The sequence below is a fragment of the Pteropus vampyrus genome, unplaced genomic scaffold (genome assembly GCF_000151845.1).
Source record: "Pteropus vampyrus isolate Shadow unplaced genomic scaffold, Pvam_2.0 Scaffold288, whole genome shotgun sequence".
Classification (NCBI taxonomy): Eukaryota; Metazoa; Chordata; class Mammalia; order Chiroptera; family Pteropodidae; genus Pteropus; species Pteropus vampyrus.
The window spans coordinates 3986040-4003717 of NW_011889069.1; the positions used below are offsets into that span (position 1 = coordinate 3986040).

The following is a 17678-nucleotide window of genomic DNA, read 5'->3' on the forward strand; positions in this document are numbered from 1 at the left end:
ATAATACACATGCTTCCCAGTGCATCTAATATATTGTTTGGCTACCTTTTTGCAGGATTCGATCCTGACTGTCAGTTCCTTAGGGAAGCTTCCCCTAATCTCTAAGATTAGCACCTTGTTGTCTTTGGCCATGCAACCCTGAACAAGCCCCATCTCATCTGATCTTGGAAGCTAAGCAGGCTTGGGCCTGGTTAGTACTTGGATGGGAGACCACCTAGGAAGACCAGGTACTGTAGGTGTAAAAAATAAAAAATAAAGGATAGTCAGCTGACAGGGTCCTTGTAATCTGTGAGGTCAACCAAGGGTTGCCTCACCTAAAAAAATAAATAAATAAAAAATAAGATTAGCACCTTGTATAGGCGGCTTTCATAGCCGCCTATACTTTTCTTTATAGCATTTATTGCAGTTGCATTAATTATATCTGTAGAATTAGGATGATGTTTATGTATGCATTGTTAGAATGCGTTTAGAATGCAAGGTCCATGAGAGTAGGAATTGTTCACACCGGCTCTAGTATTTAGTACAGTATGTGGTAGGTGCTCAGTAACAATTAGTATATGTTGAAAAAATGAGTGAATAAATGAACAGATGAGCAAATATTATAAGCAGTAGTCTCCTTTCTTTATACATAACACATTTGTTAAAATATGTGCTTACTAGTGAATGTCTGCAAGTCTAATAATGGCTTATTTTCTCCATGAGCTAGTAAATATATTAAGATCCCTAAATAATCTTCCTGGAGTTACTGCTGTTCTTGACTCATTTGTTCCGGTTCAACCGTATCAGAAATTAGGGGTGGGAAAAGACTGCCAAAGATGGCACTCACCAGCTGCTACCTGCTTCTTTAGAATTAGGTAAGTAGAGTCAGGGACCTCCTCCTCCACGGGCTCACTACTTCCTCCCTGATCCTTTTTAGTTTATGTTCCAAGACCAGGCAACCCACAGTTTTGAAACTTCTGCTTCAGGATGCTCCACATCCTTAAGTGCAGGAGTGGGGAAGTGTTTATTTTTCTTGCCATAGCAGCAGGACCTGAGTGGAGCTTTAGCTACCTGCCCCCCACCCTGAAATCATGATCATCTTGCTGGGGCTCTTTACCTGGTACTTGCTGCAACTGAATGCTTGAGATAATAGAAGAGGGGAAAGATTTAATGAGGTGAGATTACAGGGTCCCCTGAACACTAAGGAAGGACTTCTTCACAGAATTGGAAGTGAAGAAATAGGGGCACCATTGCTGCCAAAATATTTTCTGGTGGATACCACCCCTAGCAACAGCAGCACCTGATAGGAGCACTGCTATGTTTTAACCCTAATTAATCATTAGAAAGTGTGGTTTAGGGCCTTGCCACTCAAGGTGTGGTCTGTAGACCAGCAGCTTATAAAGATGGGCAATTTCCACCTCAGATCCAGAGTAGTGAACCAGAATCTTCATTTCACCAGATGCCGAGTGCTTAGCATGCACAGTAATGTTTGAGGCATGCTGGGCTCAGTTGCTGCAGAATATATGGACTGAGTGGTTGCAAGTTCTAGTCAATTTGCCTGGTGGTATATTAGCACAAAATTTTTAACATAGTCTTGTACCATATTTGTATATGCAAAGAGATAGTTTAGAAGAGATCCCAAACAGATGAATATTTTCCCATTATATTTGGACTTTTGTTATAAAATGTAATTTTAGCAAATGGGAAAACAAGGTTGGTTTATTTTCTGTCTTTCTATCGAACTTCTTTTCTGTCATATTTGTTCAACAGAAATCTAAAATTTAACACACAGCAAATTAATCATCTTTTCTTTGCTGGACTTAATACAACTGTTAACATTGTCTGGCCATTGGAAGCTGCTTATATAATTAGCTGCTATCACTGCAGTGAGCTCTGAATTGAGTATAACTTAAGAAAGGGCCTGTTTTCTCTGATCTACTTGGTATGTTTAGTTCCATCTGGAAATTCTGGGTCTGCAGAGTAGTACGGTGGCTTTATATATGGAGACAAAATTAAGGCAACTGCTTTTACACTCTGGTTCATGTCATACTTCATAGTAAGTATATAGCAGTGTTTGGGAATTTACTCTATTTTAAGATTCTTCTCAAATCCAGGGACCAGTTGTTTGGGCAGATGTTTACTTGGGATTCTAAGTACCTGCTCTTCCACTCAAGGGAAGACAATCTCTCTGAAGCCTTAGTTCTGTTAACCAGAAGCTAATTCTGTATTTACCTGCTCCTAGTCCTTTCTCTAGCAAAGGCTGGCTCCGTTTGAACATTTCCCACCCCGTGTGCACACACTGACTTCTCTGGTGTATTGAGTGCTAGTTTATCAGCAGTGAACATGTTTGGATTCTTTCCTTTGGTAAATGCTGGCCAGAATGACTCCCTATGTAGTACCAGTCGATGAAGGACTCCTCAGTTTGTGGTTGCTCAGAATTCACCATTTTAATTATATTTAATTTGGTTTATAATCATTAAATATTTGCTGTATGCTCAAATTATATTTGGCACTTTTAGAATGTTTGAGGTTTACTGAGAAAATATGTGTATGTTAGGGCTGTGGAAGAGGGCTGGAATATAGCATTGTCCTTGAGGGGTCCCTTTGTAGTACATAATACAGAAAAGCTTTCTTCATGGTCCCTCCACACCATCTGCTCACATCAGGCAGAGCTTCTTGGGGTGAGGGGAAGGACCTTAAGAGAGGAATGGAAAATAGTGAATGTGTCTTAATTTATCATCTCCTTCTCCCCCAATAGTTAGAACTTAGAAACAGTTTCTTAGAGGGAATTTCTTAAATAAGTATTATGGAAGTTGGCAAATTGTGGAAACAGTGTAATATCTGTGGTCGATCTACATTTCAGGACATTTTTCATATTAGATTGAGTCTTAGCTGGTCACTTTGCTCTGACATTATGCACAGAGGAAAAGGGTACATCAACAACACCTTCATTTTAAACATAATTCTCAACAGGTACCTCTGGAATCTTTTGTTGAACCTTTTTGGAGCATTATGGACAAACTTAATGTCTTTTGCAGAGATATCTCTCTTTTTTTAAATTTATTATTATTATTTTTTTGTTGACATTGGTTAATGAAATACAGGAAGTTTCAGGTGTACAATTTAACAGTAAGGCATATATATATATTGCATTGTAGGTTCCCCTCCCATAGTTAGATTTCTTTTTGTCACTATACGTTTGACCCCTTTCACCTCATCTAGAGACATCTCTTCTTACATCTGATTAGTCTGACTTTGAGGAGCAGGCTGACTTCTGGTTGTTTTGTCAATTCTAGATTCTTTCTACTAATGGAGAAGGCAGGTATTATGGGAAGGAAAAATCTAAATGGCAAAGAATTAAAAACAATTTAAAACTGTATTACGTATTACTTTAAATAACATTTCCTATTTTTCTGACCAAATAATGTTTACCTCTGGTTAATGTTGTCAAGTTCTTTTTATATTACAAGATGCCACTTTATAGATCCCCAAAATCATAGAAAGTAGTTTTAAGGAGTGATCTTCAGATTTCTTTTTAATTAAAAGTTTATCCTTAATTTTTTAATTCCATATATATACTTTTTTTTTTAGCACTATAAGATTGATGGTGAGTTCCTGCCATTATTAAGGGCTGTAGCCCTTGCGTTCCCCCCACATCTGGATGAGATCCATCCCCTGGGTCTAGTCAGTATTTAGCCTGTCTGCTGTAAATGCAGGGCATTGTGCTAAAGTGAGAGCAAGGCTCTGCCCTCCAGGAAAAATAGTTGGGGAGAAGACAGAGCTGGCCATTCCTTTTATTGCATCCACACCATGCATGCATATAACCTCATGCATATGCAACACCTTCAGTTGCAAATGGACTGCTTTTAAAGAAAGAGTAGACATAAACATCAACTTCAGAGGAAAACTAAGCAGTTCCAAATTAACTAAAATCTTTTTTTGAAAGAGGTCTGTTAATGAAAAGAAGCGAGGTCTTACAAAAGACACAATAACCAAAATTAGATAAAACCCATTAGAAGGTTCGTGTGAGATATTGGGGATTTGAAAAATTTGCAAACTTAACTTTAATGAGTTGGGAGAGATAGTAACCTATTTCTACCTGGGTAAGATTTTGCTTTTCCTGTGTATCTGAAGTCAGAATCATAGTTCTTGAGGCTGAAATGCCTCTTCATAGGTATGGCAAGTCAAGTGTACAGATGTGCAGTCTCTTTAAGGTTGGGTCAGCGATTATCTTCCCTGTATGCTCATGGTACCTCTAACAAGATAGCTAAAGTGGCAGAAAGAAATTCTTTGTTGCATCATACCAAAAGCATTGTCAAAGTGCACTGAACTGTGAATTAGACAAATAGCATCATTTTTCTTTTATTTTTCTGAACCTGATTTTTATTATACTGAGCTTCCTCACTGAATTCAGAGCCAACTTTCTGACCTTGACAGGGTAGAGCTTCACCTGCTGCAATTTGTGAGGGAAAGCTCCGTAAGCACTCCTCCCGGAATAGCTTTCCCACTGATTTCACCATTAAAGACGTACCTTTGGGTTAAGCCAGTCTCCGCAAAGTTTTTCTTTAAATGCATCTGTGCTGCAAGAGGGAGGAATGAGATGAGATCAGTGTAAGACACAAGCGGCACTTGGCAGGTTTCAGAGTTGTATTAACACCGATGTTAAAGTCTTCTTCCATTTTCTAGATTTTCTTTCTCTCACCCAGTCCCCACTACTTGGAAGGAGATTTGAGGGTGCTTATATAACAAGTGTGTATAGATCCCTCTCTCTCACTCTGTCTTTCTCCTTGGTGGTGGTGTTGGAGGATGAGACAATATTAGTCATTTGTAATGTAATGTAACCACATAGATAACCTGTTTGCAGGCTTATAGATCTCATTAGAAGAGTACTTTGAGGTAAATTCCCTCTTATGCCACTTTTTAGTTTCTTTCTCTGGAGCTTCAATGATGTGATCACATTTTTCTGATCCAGACAAGTTTCTGTGACTCTTAATTCTGAAGGCTCCCTGTGTCTTCTGCAGAGTGATTGCTTTCTGAACAACATCCAGTGTTCTTTGCTGCTTTCCACCCACAGAGCCTTTCTTGCTGAGGAGGAGGTGTGATGTAGGAAAATCATGAGTGCTTTCCCAACCCATTCTATCGATGGCCCAGATGGTGAGGAAAATCCCTTAAGGAGCTGAAAATTGAATGAGTGGTAGCAGAAATAAAAAACCCATAATTAGACTCCCATTCTCTTTAAGACCACTTTAGAGTTTCCACTCTTTTATTTATGTGTCTGAGTCTTATTTTCCAATTGATAGTGAGCTCCTTGAGGAAAGTCTTGGTTTACACACCACTGAAACCCCAACACCCTAGAAAGTGGTTCTTTAATATTAATAATGATTAACATTGATCGAATGCTTTCTATGTGTCAGGTAGCATACTAAGGACTTTATATATGCTATCTTATTTAATTTGTACATCCTTAAGAGGGAAGTATTGTAATTACCTCCATTTTATGGATGAGAAAACAGAGAGGTTGCATAAGTAAGTTGCAAATACCTGATATGCAGTGGAGACAGAATTCAAACCCAGACATTCTCAAGTATGAGCTCTTAATGCACTATATTATATTACTTGTTTATTAGATACTCAGTTTCTAAATAAATATTTGCTGAGCAAAAGAACGAGTGAACCAAACCTAAAATTAATTATTTGAAACCACATAGTGATGTTTTATGGCTTCTTAGAATAGACTGTGCTCAGTTTAAGTAGTCACCCAGAATGCATGGTGCAGCGCTTGGTGCTGCTCATAATTTAGGGAGAGATATTACCCCTGTTATAAACACCCAACATGGAATAACAGTGTAAACATCATGAAAATTTCTTCTCTTTTTGTTTTCCAAACAAAACAATCAGGAACGATTTAATAGTGATACTTTACTTTATGAATCCAACAGATATCACTTGATGGTAATGCCAAGTTAATGTGATGTTATCGTTTATAGAATGGCATTGCCATTTAAGTACAAATTAAAATGTGGATTTTCTTCCCAGTTCTCTATATAGTAAGTGGTTTGCTCTCGGAACCACAGAGTATATTCAAGGGTGACAGCCATTTCACTATAAGCACAGCCTTTTGATTTATTGAAGATAAGACCAGAATATTTGTTCATACAAGGATAGCAAGGAAGTGCCTTTGGTAAGGATTTTATTTCCTCAGGGAGAGAGAGCATTGAACTGTGAGTCAGGATATCTAGATCTTAATCATGTCTCTATTTTAAATTTTTGTTGAGTTTAGCTAAGGCGTTTCTTTTGTTATTGCTTTAATATTAGAGAGTGTCCTAACTACACAAGAATATACAGAAACCTTCTTTGTGCCTATATAATGATACAGTGTTCTTTTGGTAGAATTTTCCATCTTCCACTAGCAATGCCTTTTATCTTCATAAAAAGCAAATCTAGTCACCTTACTCTCTTCATTTATTTTCCTCACTCCAGTTTTTATTGAGTGCTTGCTATGTGCCAGGAATTGTTATAAGTCCTTTATATGCAGTAACTCATTTAATTATCTCAATTACATTATGATGTAGGCACCGATACCCACATTTTATAGCCGAGAAAACTGAGACACGGTAATACCTAAAGTTGCATTGTAAGTGAGGGAACTGGTATCAAACCCAGAGAGTCCAGTGCTGGAACCCATACTGTCAATTAGTACTCTTTATTGCCTGTCAGTGAAACATTTCTTTCTCAAAAATCATTCAACAAAATGTTTATGAGCCCTTAATATATGTCAATTACTGTGCTAGGCACTGGGGATTCAGAGGTGACTAAGGTTCAGGCACTTGGGTTCAAATAGTCTGTCTTCAAGAGTGCATTTGACTAGAGTGCTTTTCTAATAACCTTTCTGGTGATTTAGTCAGGAGCATGGGACCGTTCCAGCCCCCACCCCCTTACACAGAAGGCAGCATATTAAACTTTCTCTAAGACTAGTCTGTGGCTTTAGGCTGCAAATGTAACAGAATTTTCATCTTTCACCCTTCCCCTTTTTTTTGTCAGAAGATATCTACAGTATATGTAGTCAGACAGGGCAGTACAGCAGGATGGATAAGAGCACATATCTGGAACCACAACCTGGTTCATCTCCCCCTGTACTTAGCTGCTGCATAACTCTCTGAATCATTCTCCTCATCTGTGATGAGGGTAATCTCAGTCCCTACTTCGCAGGATTGTTGGGAGGAAATACGAAAGTCCAGTTCTTGTAAGGAACATGTTCAGCTCATAAGAAATATTCCTGGGAATGTGTGTGTGTGTGTGTGTGTACATTGTCAGGTGTGAACATTTGTATTTTATGTAATATACATACACACACTTAATATTCTTGTTTAGAGTACGATTATAGTTTGGCTTGAAACCTGTACTTCCATTTCTAAGCCTGAGTTTACAGCTCATTGTAAATTACTTTCCTCTAATAAAAATGTTGATGTTGCCATAGGAGATAGATAGTTTTAACATACAAGCTATTTTTCTATTTTTAGAGATCCACTGTCTTCCTTGGGTCTAAAAATATAATTCATGTGATTATAGAGGTTGTGGTAGGAGGGAGAGGTTAGGCTCCAGATTGCTGCATTGTTTGGGTGCTATGAGAATGTTGGGTTTCTATTATAATTGTGCAATTTGGTGTATGGTTATCCTATTAATTTATGGATCTATAGAAGCTAAACATGAAATCCTTCTCCACTGAGATGAATTCTCTAAAAAGAACACGGAGATTCCTGCTTTATTTTTTATCTGGAATGAGAACACTTTTTTCTAAGCTTCAGTTTTCTTTTAATATGTGATTTTAACCATTTCTCCACTTTCCCACTCTTTTCCTTATTCCTTGTTACATTATAGGATCTCACTTTAAAATTCAAACGCAGGGCCAAAAGCTTGATTCTGGAATGTTTGGGGAAAGATCATTACATGGGTTGAAAAATTTAAGAGTTCCTTCCTTTAAAATACTATGATTTTACTGACCTGTTAGGATCTTGCACACTGACAGCTTGAATTTTCATTGCTGTCTTTCTGTAGTTGAGTAAAATAGTGGATGTGTGTTGGAGTGGGATACAGGCATATAGCATAGGCATAGGAAAGGTATAAGAACAAAGAATTATCTTCGTTAACCATGTTAGTCCTATATTCTTATGCCCTAAACTTCTCACAGAAGGAAACAGTTAAGATACCTCCATATCTATGCCAAGTTTTGGGAGTGAGAAATTCTGGTTTAGAGCTACTATATTCTTAGTCAGCAGACTACTGTGTCACAGGGCCACACATCAGAACCCTGTTTTTGAATTGAGAACATTTTAGGAAATAATTGAGATATAATTGTCATTCGATAAACTGCGTATACTTAAAGTGTACAGTCTGATAAGTTTGGCATATATATATAAACTCTTTAAACTACCACCACAATCAAGATATTGTACATATCCACCACTACCAAAAGTTTTCCTGTGCCCCATTGTAATCCTTCCCTTCTGCCCCTTCATCCACATCCACCCCATCCTGCCCTATCCCCTGGCAGCCACTTACCTATTTTCTGTCATTACGTGCTTGTTTGGATTTCATAGAATTTTATATAAATGGGCTCTTTTTATGTCTGGCTTCTTTCGCTCAGCATAATTATTTTGATATTCATCCATGTTGCAGTGTGCATCAGTAATTATTTCCTGTTATTGTGAATAGTAGTATGTCATTGTATGGAAATATCAGTTTATCTGTTCACTCACTATTCCTGGTTATTTGGGTTGTTTCCAGTTTTCAGTTATTACAAGTGAAGTTTTTGTGAATATTCATGTACACATGATTTCATTCTCTTTTGTAAGTATTCTAACATACAATTGCTGAGTCAAATGATAGGTATATGTTTAAATTTTTAAGAAACCGCCAAACTGTTTTCCAAAGTGGTTTTCAGATTCTCACTGGCTGTGAAATCCAGTTTTTTATATACTCATCAGCACTTGATCTGGTCAGTCTTTTTAATTTTAGCTATTCTAATAGGTTTATAGTGGTATCTTATTGTTTTAACTCACATTTCACTAATGGCTAATGATGAGCATCTTGTGTTTATTTGCATTCCATCAAGTCTCTATTGTGGTTACTCAACTGCCATTTTAGAGTGAAAGTACCCATAAAGGATAAGTAAAAGAATGCGTGTGGCCGTATTCCTGTGAAACTTTATTTACCAAAACAAAAACAGCCACAAAAAAAAACAGGGAGCAGGACGTATATGGCCTTTGGATTGTAGTTTGCTTACTCCTGACATATATGAAAAAGATAGACTTCTTTCCAATCTGGATGCTTATTAAAATATCTTTTTTCATGCCTGACTACATGGGCTAAAACCTCCAATACAGTGTTGACTAGAAATGGTGAGTACAAATATCCTTGTCATGTTCCTGCCCTTAGGAGAGAAGCATTCATTCTTTCATCATTAATTATAATTGTATTTGTAGGTTTGCCATGGTACTGTTTACCAAGATTCACAAATTCCCTCTATTCCTAATTTTGCCTTTAATTGAACCAGCTTTTGGTTTATTGATTTTCTTTCTTTCTTTTTTTTTTGTTGATTGTCTCGCTCAGGAAGTTTCTTTCTTTTCTAATTTTTTTTTTTTTTATCAGGATTGGATGTTGGATTTTGTCAAGTGATTTTATGCGTTTATTGGGAATGCCGTATAGTTTTTCTTTTTTAGTTTGTTAGTATGATGAATTACATTGATTGGTTTTCAGATGTTAAGCCAACCTTGTATTCCTGGGATGACCCTCCATTGGTTTTTTTAAAATATATTTTTTGGATTTGATTAGCTAATCTTTTATTTGGAAATTTTGCACCTATGTTGATGAGATATATTGTTCTGTAGTTTTGTTTTCTCGTAATGTCTTTGTCTGGTTTGGATATTAGGGTAATGCTATCCTCATAGAATGAATAAGTTGAGAAATGTTTCCTTCTCTTCACATTTCTGGAAGCGTTTGTTCAAAATTGATAAGATTTTTTCTTTAAAGGTTTGGTAGAATTCCCTGGTGAAATGCTTTGGGCCTGGACTTTTCTTTGTGTGGGGGCTTTTATCTACATTTTTTTTTTAATAGACATAAAGATATTCAGGTTACTTCTTCTTGAGTAATCTTTGGTAGTTTGCGTCTTTCAAGGAATTATTTCCTCTAAGATGTCAAATTTATAAGCATAAATGTACTTATAATATTGCCTCAATGTTCTGTTAATATCTGTACAATTGCAGCGATGCCACCTCTCTGATTCCTGATATTGTCAATTTGTGTTTTCTCTATTTTTCCTGATCAGTCTAGGGTAGAGGTTTAATTTTATTGATCTTTTCACAGAACCAGCTTTCAGTTTTATTGATTTTTTCCTATTTTTCTATAATCTGTTTCATGATTTCTGTTTTGATCTTTATTATTCCCTTTATTTTGCTTACTTTAGGTACAACTTGTTCCCCTTTCCACTTTCATAATGTAGAAGCTGAGACCTTTATGTGAGACCTTTACTCTTTTCTAATATAGACTTTTAGTGCTATAAAAATCACTGTGATTACTGTTTTAGTGGTTTACTACAATTTTGACATGTCATTTTGACATTTCATTTTTATTCAGTTCAAAATACTTTTTAATTTCTCTCTTGATTTCTTTGCTTTATGGATTATAGAAAAGTATGTTATTTAGTTTCCAAATATTAGAGATTTTTCAGATATCTTTCTGCTATTGATTTGTAGCGTAGTGGTTAGGTATTTTGTTGAATGACCCTTAATCTGAGTTTGTCTCATGTTTTCTCTTGATTAGACTTAGATGATACGTAATATCATCATGATATGTTACTGATAATTTTACCTTGATCTCTAGGTGTAGGTGGTGTCATCTGTATTGTAAAGTTACTATTTTTCCATTTTTGAACTCTATTTGTTAGAAGTCCAACCTATATTCAAGGGGAGAGGAATTAGACTTCACCTCCTGGAGAGAAGAATATCAAATATTTTTAGATGTGTGATAAAACCACCACAATAACTAGTAAATATCTGGAGGGAATCAGATATTTCCAAATATTCTGTTTGTCCTTAAAAATTTTCTTCTGATTTTGGCACTCATCAGTGGCTCTTGCCTGTGGCAATTATTATTCTGGTGTTCTAAAGGTGATTTTGTATTTCCTTCATTTTTCCTACATTTACTAATTGAAATTATTCCATAAAGAAAATTTATTCTCTTTCTCCCATTTATTTGCTTACTCATTCACTCATTTACAGCATTATGGACTCACAGGATTTTATTTTATTTTTTTGCGTTACAATCCAGTACTATTATAATTTCTTTTTTGCTCAGATCTTCCAGCTTTAGCCACCGGAAGCTCTTTTAGTGTGCCTTCTGGTCCTTTTGATATTTTGGTTGCTGTTTGTTTGTTTTAGTATTTTCTCACTTTCTGGTACTACAAGATGTTCCAGGCTCATCTTATAGTTTCCCTGCTCTAGCCCTGTAACCAACATTTTCTCTGAGGAGCCCTAGTTCCCTTTACTAGAAATTAGTACTTAGAAACCAGGATTTGAGCACTGAATAGGCTTGTACATCTGGGCTCTCCCAGTAGACAGGGTTAGGAGATATATGTATTTATACTAACCTATGTATATACATATGTCATTTATTTCTCTATTTGTATATATATTAAAATTAACATTAGTTTTTACTGGTATCTTTGACTAATCCAGCAGTATAGAGTTATTTCTAGCTTTTCCTTCTTGCATATTTATAACTTTTTTCTTTGACAGTGAGAAACTTGGCTCTCATTATCAATGACATATTTATAGTTTCTGTTTGTTCAACTCTGTAATACATATGAAGTATTTTCAGTTCTAACCCATACCTCTGTGAGAAACAAATTTATCAACTAGAGCAGTGTTAGTGTTTATCATATCCAGTCAAAACACTGTTTTCTAAAGTTATTTATGTCAACTTCTTTTTTCCCCACCCCTTGAAGTGAGGTTTTGTTATTTATAATACAGTTAATTTCATTTGTCAGAGTCTGCATTTCATCTGGGTTCCCTGGATATCCTGGATGATATATTTTCATTTTCATACAGTAAAGTTAACTCTTTGTGCTGTACAGTTTTAAAGGGTTTGATGAATGCTTAATCATTTATTCACTATCACAGTACCATACCCTAATAGTTCCAAAATGCAGCCCCTTTGCAGTCAACTCTAACTTACTGCTTTTTAAAAATAAAGTTATTTATTAAAATGTTATTTCATAGATCTTTGTAGTATATTTTGTTATTAAAATATTTTTTTGCTAAAATAAATTTCAGAGTAGCTTTTGACATGAAAAATTTTGTAGATTTGCCAAGGGCTGGAGTTCATTAAGTTTTGTTAGGTTGAAATCAGCAGTAGAGAGATCAAGCTAAGAAGATGATTTCTTTGTTTTCTTTTTGTCCTAGAATGATAAAAAGTCTTTGAAGTGGCAACCAGAGAATACTTTCCCCTCCAAATAGGTATCTCTAGTTTTCCAAACTATAGTAGAACAGTTGTATATCAGTGAATGGTAGTTAACCAATTTTTTTTAAAGTCGCTTGATGATAACTGTCCAAAGCCTGCCACTATTAATTTTTCAAAAATCTCTTGCACTGTAATGACATAGTCTAGCTGACTGTTATGTCTGTATTCCATTTTCTTTTTTATCTCCTTTTATACACTTTGCACTCTCTCCCTTTTCTTATGTTCATTTATATGTGTATTTATTCAGTAAACTATATATATGTAGTCCTGACTGTGCCTGTGTCAGTAACCTCCAGATATCACTCTTATATTGGCCTGTTTTTTTTTCTGTCTCCTTAGAATGAGTTTTAATATAAAATTAAAATTTTTATTTTTTGTCATTAGTTTAATTTCTTGAATATATATTCTGTTCTGAATTAAATATATAAGTGGATTGAATATTTGTTGAGATAAGAAAAAGCAAATTAAATTGTTTTTATGTGATTTGTTTAGTCTATATATCAATCAGTGGTCATCAGTAGAAAAAGGTTTTCCTACCTCTGTATGAGGGAGGAAATACTGGTCATTTATAATCTATTCTTTTACCTCAGGTGGGACTGTAGTAAAAGTAATGTGAACATAAGAGGATTGAAATTTTTGGAAAGACTAACCCTCCACTTTCCTTACTCTCCAACATCTCAGTCCCCATGGGAACATTGCATAGCATTTTAAAAAAACATGTTAAAGCTAAAGCCCATGCGTCGTAGCTTGAATATGTTTCCTCTTGTTGATATGTCAGTGGAATAAAACAAATAATTAGTCCCTGTCTTCTATACAGCGGTTCTTGGAAGGTAAAATTGCCTTACATGTTCAAGCCTAGAACCCCTGAGGTTCTAGGTTTAAATTCTAAAGTAGAGTGAACCATGTGCTCTGCCTTGCACCATCATAGCTAAAGCTGTTTCCATGCACATCTGAAGGATACCAAGAACAGAGTGGGCTCTGGAGAGTACATGCTGGAAGGGATTACTGCAGTGTCTGCAGTTGAAATGCAGATGAAATTTTGAATTATTTCTCTGTAACATATGAGAGCACACTGTCTCTCTGAATTCTCTAATATGGGAATCTGTAATCACATGCAAAATTGTGTTGCAGAACTGGGCTCGCACAGAGAGTAGCTTCATGCTAAGGTCTTATGCTCAGGGCAAGTGTTAGGGATAATTTATTTCCAGATGAGATATTTTACAGAACAAGAAAATGTCTTGACATGTGTTCTGTGTTTAGTCATACGTATTTATTATGCCTCAGTACCTCTAAGATGAGTCTCATTGCAGCAAATAGAGAATTTTATGTGTTCATCTGTGCTTTAGAGCCAAGAATATTTTATAATTGGTCAAATTGGCCTGCAATTAGAGAAGGTGATAGTGTCAAGTTCATGCAAAGATGATGACCCCCTCTCCACCAAGCCTTTGTATAAATTTATTTACTTCGCTGCAGGGGAACACTGAACACTTTGATTTACACTGCATAAATTCTTTACGAACTATTGAAAAATTTGATAAATTATTGCATTATTATGATAGAAGTGGTGCCATTACTTTGGGTGATTCTTTCCCTTTCCCCTCTGCCTTCCCCCTACCTGTTCCCCCCACCTCTATATTCTTTACTCCCCTTCCCCCACTTTCACCCTTCCTTCCTGTCTTCTTTCTTCTTCTTTTCCCCAACCACAAGTTTAGGATATTTTATCTAGATTTTTACTTGGTGATTTGATGCTGAAAGGGCATGTAGGACCTAGCCCTCTTGCTTTTCTCCTTTTGGTATTCTTCTATTGCTTTCATTAATACAACAGTAATTTCTTTCCCATGTTTATCCTTGACTTTCTACTTAACCTGTATAAACCTATCTATTAGAGATGGGAGTGGGGCTGGGAAGAAGTCCTTCGAGGGCAGTTATTTCTTCAAACACTTCCATGTAAGGTGATTAGATGGAGTTTCACTCTGGTGTTATCTGACTTGGTTAGTCGTACTTGTGGTCAAGAAATCCCTGATGGCATTAGTTTGGAGATATAACTAGAAACAAGAGTACATCCAATAGCATCTCATTTGATGTCTTCCTGCTAGCTTATCATTGGAGTATGACATCATATTACTCTAATTCTACATTTAGAGTTGCCACTGAAAGTTCTTTATGGAACGTATGTGCAATGAAATTACATAGATTTCCCTCTAAATTTGAGATTCAAAACAAGAAATGTCATTGCCATAGTATTAGTCAGTGTTCTCCAGAGAAACAGAACCAATAAGATGAATAAAATAAAATAGATTTTATTTAATTAAGGCATATATGGCTTATAGGTATAAAGAGATTTATTTTAAAAAAACTGGCTCATGTGATATGGAGGCTAGGCTGGCCAGTGGGCTGGAGACTCAAGAGAGCTGAAGGTGCAGACAGATCTGTCTGTAGTCTGCTGGAGAAAGTCCCTTACTCAGGGAGGCTGATCTTTTTTATTTATTCATGCTTTTTAACTGATTGGATAAGGCCTGTCCACATTATGGAAGGCAATGTGCTTACTCAGAGTTTGCCAATTTAAATGTTAATCTCAACCAAAACTACCTTTCAAGTTGACAAATAAACCAGATTTATTTGGAATTTCATGATATTGTTTGGGTCTTTTTACCTTTATTTTTAATGGTCTCTATATAATCACTTAGTTTAGCGTAAGTAACAAAGGGCAAGCTTTACCCAGGGCTTCAGCTGGTTATGTTATTGTCAGTATACATATTTAATTGATTTATGATGTATTCTTTGCTGTGTGCATGGGTGAATAGGTCTGCAAAATACTCCCCCTTGCTCTTAATTTTCTTAAAAAATGGTTAAAGAATTGAGACATTGTTGAAAAGATGCTATTTTATGGGATATTTTTTTCTCTAAGATGGATTCTGCTAAGCAAGGCCACAGAAGTGGTCTGGAAGAATAAACATGTAAATATTCTCACTGGAAAGCCTGACTAGCCATTTTATATTTAGACATGAGCCCCAGTAGGCCAGTGAGGTCCCGCAGTGATGCATGCTGACGTGCAACCACGCTGTTATAGTCCTGGTCCAGGAAAAGTTTCTTTTGAGCAGGAGGCAAACTGGACAGAGGCTAAAATAGCTCTTAAGAGAGCCAGGCATATGTAAACTAGTTCTTAAGGAGCAACACATCTGACTTAAAGTGAAAACATTTTCTAAAAGAACTTCTTTTCCCTCTTGGTTTATAGTAATGAATAGAAACCTAAATAAATTTAATTTTTCATGGAGAGCTCAGACGACCATTGATTTTTCTCTCTTAGCTGTCTCTCCAGTTAAATAATAATGGCCATTGTTAAAGAGAGAAAGAAGCCCCCTTCTCTCCGAGTATCTCATTCATGAGCCAGCAAGCCTTGTTTTGCTGTTTGTATTTTTTTTTCACTATTATAATTAAATTTATCATACTAATGGCACTAATATAACTGGAGGTGCTCATGGTGACATTGCACAAGATTTCCTGCCTTCTAGCTTCTGTCCAAAGAGCAATATCTACCTGCTTGTACTTTCCCCAATTCTGGGGGAAATCCACTATAGGCCATTTACCCAAATAAAGCTTTTAATGTTAAAAAAAAAAAAATTGAGATATTTGAGTTTCCCTTTGAAGTGGAAGAAAGTGTCAGGTGTCCCATCCTGCCTCCCCCTCACCCCCACCCCAGCCAAATAAATCCTACAGCCAAGGCATTCCCGTTGCCTTTGAAATTTTGAAATAAATATTGCAAGAAACGACATCAGGTGTTCATGTTGAGCAATGGTACAGAGTGGCCCCAGAACCTGCCAGGCAAGTGGCTCTGTGTCTGGACAGTTTGAGATGTCGTGAGAACGTGAGGGCTTGTTGTCACAGTTGATCATGGCCCTGGACAACTTGCTGGACAAATTGCAGATTGGTTTTGTTTTCACAAGAGGAAAAGACAGGGAGTTTTCATGTTTAAACCTTGATCTATCTAGATATGAGTTGAATGGTCAGCTTTGGACTTTTAGTTTTTCGTGAGCTGTGCGTCAGGATGCTTGCCACCAGTGTGTTAAGGCTAAGGCTCTTACAAGAAAATATCAAAATAAGCCAGCCTGTGCCGAATCAGGGAGTTTGTGGCTGAGACTAGCAGTACCTCGGCATCTGTTATGGCTTAAATGTAGTTTTTATTATCATATTTTATGTTATTTCTTTAATTCAGAATAGTAAAGGAAAGCAGGCATCATCTTCTTGCCCATCATAGAGCTGTGCTTCTGTGGATACAACAATAGATTTGAGATTTGGCCCTGACACAATGAATGATTTAGAAGGGTTCTCCAAATGGGGCTGCACATAAGTATCACCTGGGAGGCTTGGGGCAAAAAATACAGATCCAGGCCTTTCCCACCCAGCCCATTGAATTAGAATTTGGGGTATGTGCGCTCCAGGGGCTGCGGAGGTGGGTTAGGAAATGGTATTTCAAACAACTTGTCTGATATCAGATCCCCAGATGCTGGCAGAATTTCTGAAAGGTCTCATAACTGGAATAGAAACTGCAGTTGTTGTCCACAGCTGCTAAAATTGTTCCAGTTCGCAAAAGGGAAAGGGCAAACAAAGAACACAGAAGTTCCAGAGACTAGTCTGAGGAGCTTACAGGAACTAGGAAGGCCATTGGGAGCCTCAGCATTTCCTCTCCTGCCTTATCTTTCCCATCTGCCTGCTCCTTCCACTCCCCCTTAACTCAGTTCTCCATCTTCCCTGGAAGGAAGAGATGGCTGTGTCGAAGATGCTGTGCCATCTGGTTATCATTCCAAAGGCTTTTTTAAAAGGGCATGTCCTTTGCAAACTCATCTAAGAAAAGGTTTCAGAAGAACAATGGAATATAAGTTTAGGCCTCAGGTTCTGAGTCATGTTTCCCTTTTAGTTCCAGATCCTTTTTACACCTATTTGTCACTGTCTCTTTTAGTTTTCGACAGTTTTTAATAATATGTTTCTTATAAGAAAGATTATGAATAGAGCAGGGAAGGAGGGACTGCGAGTCAGAACTTCTGGTTTTTACTTTGTGTTTACAGACATTAACCTCTCTAGGACCTGATCCCCTAACTGGGAAATGAGTATAATCATTCTTACCTGCCTTGATGGAGTGCCGGGAGGCTTAGGTAGTGTTCAGAATGTGCTGTGAGACATCCGAA

General features: G+C 36.7%; 1 protein-coding gene and 1 pseudogene across 1 annotated transcript in view; both read left to right on the forward strand.

Annotated features, from left to right (window-relative positions):
* Nucleotides 1-17678, forward strand: part of JAM3 (junctional adhesion molecule 3) — a 64622-nt gene that overhangs the window by 19907 nt on the left and 27037 nt on the right.
* LOC111729911 lies at nt 121-239 on the forward strand (annotated as a pseudogene).